Here is a 6,193-nt window from a genome sequence, read left to right as displayed (position 1 = left end):
AAGTTAATTGAGCATCTGAAATACTGTGGCAATCATAAACCTGTTCATATGGTGATGCCAATGCCAAGTGAAAATGCCAAATTCAAAAAGTTTGAAGCCTTGTTGGAACACCCAGCATATATAGTCTGTGATTTTGAATCAAATCTCAAACCTCTTGCATTCTGTAGCCCAGATCCTGAGGAATCTTCAATTACACCATACCTGTTACATGAACCTTCTAGTTTTTATTATGTTGTTGTACAGGATGGTGTTGTTAGTAAAGAATATTTATACATGGGACCAGATGCCATCAAAGAATTTGCACATAGAATAGAAAATGAGTGCCATGACATAGCATCTAATGTTTTATTAAAATCAAAACCCATGTTGCCTTTAACAGCGGATCAGATTGAAGATTTCAACAATGCAGAAAAATGCCCGGTATGTGATTCTGAATTTTCAGATACAAATATCAAGGTGAAACACCATTCTCATACAGATGGTAAATTCTTAATGGCCCGGTGTAATAGCTGTAATATTAAGATCCAGAGACCAAAATTTGTTCCTATATTTTGCCATGGTGCATCCAATTATGATTTTCATCATTTGATCAGGTACGAGGGGTTTGACAAGCAGAATTTAAATATTTTAGATGAAAATAATGAGAAATATATTGCCATTAGCAAAATAATTAAAGTTAATGGTGTTCCTATTCACTTAAGATTTCTTGATTCATACAGAATTTTATCGGCTAGCCTGGCTACACTGGCCACTCAATTATCTGATGATCAATTCAAAATCACATGTGCTTTGTTTCCAAATCAGGACCTGAAATTAATTAGGCGGAAGGGTGTATATCCATATGATTATTACAGATTTTTCTAAATTTGATGAGTGTTCTCTGCCACCACAACAAGAGTTTTACAGCAAAATCAGAGGATCTGGAATCACTGATGAAGATTATCACCATGCCCAGTTGATGTGGAACAATTTAAAATGCCAGACATTTGGTGATTATCACAAGGCATATTTAAAACTTGATGTGACCCTCTTAGCTGATATACTTCAGGCATTTAGAAAATCTTCCATGCAAAATTATAAGCTGGATCCAATGTATTTTTGCAGTGCTCCGGGCCTAGCATGGTCTGCAATGTTTTTAAACTAAAATGCAATTGGATCTGATCCAGGATCAAGATATGTATCTGTTTATGGAACAATGTATAAGAGGAGGCATGGTGCAATGTTCTCAGAGATATGCCAGAGCAAATAACAAATATATTCCTGATTATGATCCAGCACTGCCATCAAACTATATACTGTATGTAGATGCCAATAGCCTCTATGGTTATGCTATGATGTAAAAACTGCCATATGCAGGGCTTGAGTGGGTTGAAGATTTCAATATTGTAGATCTTAAGGATTTTGATGACAGTAACTATGGCCTGTTCTTAGAGGTTGATCTGTCAATTCCTGATGATTTACACAATAACTTTTCTGATCTGCCCCCTATTCCCGAGGTTAAGTGTTCACCTGGCTCTAAACAGAAGAAATTGATGATGACTAGAGTCGAAAGAGGATTATGTTATATATTACAAAAACCTCCAGTTCCTGATGAAACATAAGGTGTAAGGGGTGACCTTCCACGTAGGCGCCCAACAGTCAACCTCCCTTCCACGTAGTGCACCCTGGACTAAAGACTAACGAGGCTCTGGCGACTGGCACTATGGCCAGTATAATTTTGTGTGTGTTGTCCTGTTTGTTGTCCTCGTATGTGCTGAGTGCCCGTTTACGGCATCAGCTTTTAACAGAAGTCAGAACATTTTAACATTTTTAGTTATGCAACGCTAGAGTTGTTATTTGTAATGATAAGGGGCTGGCCCCCGTATAATATGACGGGAACAAAATAGCCTAAGTGCTGACGCTCCCAAAATTTTAAATTCAATTTCAATTTCAAAAATCCTGATGAAACATGGTGTTCAAGTGACCAAAGTTGGAAAAGTTTTGAGGTTCAGGCACTCAAGATGGTTGAAACCATATATTGATACAAACACAGAGCTTCGAACATCTGCAATGAGCCAATTTGATAAGACCTTGTTTAAATTGATGGTCAATTCAGTGTATGGCAAAACAATTGAAAATGTCAGAAAACATATTGATGTTAAAATAATGACTGACCCCAGCCGGAGCAAAAAATTGATTGCAAAGCCCAACTTCAATTACAGAAGAATTTATGATGAAAATATGGCACTTTTCAACATGAAAAAAACAAAGATTAAGTTTGATAAGCCTATTTATGTAGGGGCTGTGATATTGGAATTGGCCAAATTACACATGTTAAAGTTGTATTATGATGTGTTGAAACCTTTTTATGGTGATTGTGTAAAACTGATGTACATGGACACAGATAGTTTTGTTCTTGATATTCAAACAGAAGATGTTTATAAAGATATAGCACAGCCTGAATTGTTTAAATATTTTGATACCAGTGAACATACAGAGATTCAACACCACAACAAAAAGGTGCCTGGCAAGTTAAAAGATGAGACACTTGGTGATGTTATTGTGTCATTTGCTGGGTTAAGGGCCAAGATGTACAGTCTTGAAACATGTAGTGGCGCTGTTGCCAAAAAGGCCAAGGGCATTGGCAGAGTAATTGTTGACAAAGAGCTTGAATTTGAGGATTACAAAAATTGTCTCAAATCATGTAGCACAATCAGAACATCAGAAAATAGAATTCAGAGTGTGGATCACTTGTTGACTAGCAATATTGTAAGAAAAGTGGCTCTGGACCCACATGATGATAAGAGATGCATTTTATCATGTGGCATACATACTCTACCATGGGGTCATTGTGATTTGAAAAATAGCAATCAATGCCCAATTACAGAGCATGATTTGAAATAAATAAACATGCCTATGAACTTATTTGGGTTCAAAAAACAGGCTATTATGGACCTGCCAACAGCACAACCCTCTTCTGATATAATATCTAAACTAAGTGCTTTGTTAATTATTCATCTGAACAGCATACTTACAGATGTTGATGATGAAACAGGTAAAATATTGTACATATTTAACAATAATTTAAATCATTACCAATTACCTGTAGGTGGTCTAGAAAAAATCATCCGCAGAAAAGGCAACAAGTTATTTGTCAAATGGCTAGGACTTCCAGAACACAGTATGATCGATGCAGACAAAGTGATAATATGAGCACCTGGGATGTTATAAAAAGGCTGCCAGAACCTGAACAGCAGATTAAGAGAAATGGCAAGTTGCTGCCTGAAAATATTAGATGTCTTATTGTTGGGCCATCGGCTTGTGGTAAAACTACACTAATGATTGATAATTTTTTATTGGCACCCAACTGGTTAGACTGGAAAAACAGGCACTTGTATGTTTTTTCTAAGAGCTTGGAACAATTAAAATAGCAGCTGATGAAGCTATATGATGGATTGGATATTGCCACTTTTGAATCAGATGTTAAGCCACTTAATGAATGTCTCGATAATTCTGTTGTTGTGTTTGATGACATTATACTAGATAATCAAAACAAGGTTAGAAATTTCTTTACACAGGGCCGACACAAAAACATTGATTGCTTCTACCTGGCACAGACTTTTTCTAAAATACCGAAGCAACTGATCCGAGACAACAGCAATTTTATATGTGTGTTTCATCAAGATCATACCAACCTCAAACACATACATGATGAATATGTAGGTGGGGACTTGAGCTACAATGATTTTTCCAAGTTTTGCAGTAGGTGCTGGAACCTGGACATTTATGGGTTTGTCACAATTGATATGACAAGAAAACCCAATAGTGGCAAATACAGAAATAAAATCAACAATTTTCTAGACATTGAAACATAAATAAATAACCATGAAAAGTCCAATTATTGATGATCTTAAATTAAGAAATTATCATGTAAAAAGATTTAAGGGATGGAAATCAGAGAACCGAGGAATTTATGAACAACACAAACAAACAGAACAGCCTATTATTGATGCTATTAGTGAATTAGGTAAAAATATCAAAACTGTTACAGAGCAAAATCTAAATTTGATCACAGAGCTTGTACCTGTAGCTGCAAGGAACATATTAGATTATCCAATCACCCCACTTTCCAGTATTCATAGACCTAGTCCTGTTGCTCCTCGAAGAATTGAAGCTACTCTGGATCCTATTGAATTGGGTCTTCTTGCTCAAAAATATTTAAGCACACCTAAAGACAACAAAGATGAGGTCTTTGGCTTATATGCCGACACAGAGCGTGATGGTAGCATCATACATAGAATTGGCAATTTCAGAGTAACATTTATGGGAAATGATCTCATTGTATATTCAGAATCTCATCTTGGAGAAAAAGGTGGTTTTGTTAAATATCCCGGCACACCTGGGTTGTGGGAACTGATGACAAGGAAAAGGCCTGGCAGCTATACAGATCAAGATTATGAACACTACAAAGAAATATTAATAAAATCAGATGCTCTATACCAGAACAATGATCCCACACAAAAAAGAGTCAAGTCTAGCAGTGGAGCAAAATACAACAATTTAATCAAGCCCATATGGTCACAAATTAAGACTGGCAGTGGAATCAAACAATACAACACCCTGCCTAAAGAATTTGTGTGGGTTGATGATGTCAGGAAACTTGTAGATAGGTTATTGGTGATAGCTGGGGAGGAAAATGCTGGCAACCACAATTTTTACAATGAAAAGGTTGGAATTATGGACATGATAAGCACAAAATTGTCTAATTTTATAGTGAATGACACTAAGGGGATTGGATATCTTATAAAAATTATTAATACTCTACCACCTAAATTTTGGAATATTTCTGAGGGCCGGGGGTTGGTTAATGACATTATAAACAAGCTGCCATTTGAACTACACATTCCAGGCTATCAGTATTGTGGTCCAGGCACAAAATTGGAGCATAGATTAAACAGAGGTGATCCTGGTGTTAATCCCCTAGATGCTGCTTGTAGAGACCATGACATAGCATACAACACACATTCTGATCTTGACAAGAGACATGTTGCAGACAAGAAATTAGAAGAGTCTGCATTTGGTAGATTTGTAAGCAAAGATGCTTCTTTGAGTGAAAAAATAGCAGCATTGGGAACCACCATAGCTATGAACACCAAGCAAAAACTGGGGTGGGGGCTGTGAATATGTATATAATAAACCTAGAATGAAGGCCAAGGGTGTTATGTATCAAATACCTTATTCAGGTCTTAAATCTCTTAAAACTATTGATAGCCTTTTAACCAAAAAGCAGCGCAAGAAAAAAAGCTCTTGTCTTGCAAAGGGCCATGGTATGAAATTGTTGCTTAGTACCCCCCAATTAAAAAAATTACAACAATCGAGAAAAAAATCACATGGGGGGGGTTTCATATTTACTATCCCGTCCATCTTAGCAGCACTTGGGGCTGTTGGGAGCTTGGCTGGGGGATCAGCTGCAATAGCAAAAACAGTAATAGATGCCAAGAAGAATAAGGCAGAATTAGATGAATTGAAGCGCCATAACCTGGCCATTGAGAAACAAGGCAAAGGTGTTAAGAGAGCCATGAATAAGTTTAAAAAAACAAGAGCCGCTTACAAACCAAGATATTGAAGCTTTAATCAAGCCACTGGGCATCAAACATTTTAGAGGTGTGTACATGTCTGATTCTTTACCAGAACAACCACTCAACAAAGAGTGTGGCATTGTTAATTTGGATAAGTACAAAAATCAGGGCACTCACTGGATCTGTTATCTTAAATATTTAAACAATAAGGCATTTGTGTTTGATTCATTTGGAGGTGCTCCACCTGAAAATTTAGTAAAATATTTAAAATCAGTTAATCTTTTTTACAATAATGCCCGTGTTCAAAACTTCAAAGATGTTAATTGTGGACATTTGTGTTTATCTGTTCTTAGATATATGTCTCAAATAAATAAACCATCAATTGAAAATTTTCAAAAAGCCTTGTGGTATTTAAAACATCATGGGGGTATTCCATCTCACCAGCCAAAATTCAATATTGAAACTCCAATTATATGATGATATAGTGTATCCCAAAACAATAGCTCTCAGAGCATTTTATGGCATGTACTTGATCCCTAATATTACACACCACAACAACAAAATTGCAGTAGGGGATCAAAAAATTGTCATCACTCCAGGGCAATATAATCTGTCCACCCTAAATGCTCAATTAC

The sequence above is a fragment of the Lepisma saccharinum genome, unplaced genomic scaffold, assembly GCF_977018435.1.
Source record: "Lepisma saccharinum unplaced genomic scaffold, izLepSacc3.1 HAP1_SCAFFOLD_222, whole genome shotgun sequence".
NCBI lineage: Eukaryota > Metazoa > Arthropoda > Insecta > Zygentoma > Lepismatidae > Lepisma > Lepisma saccharinum.
Note: the sequence above shows the minus strand (reverse complement) of the source record.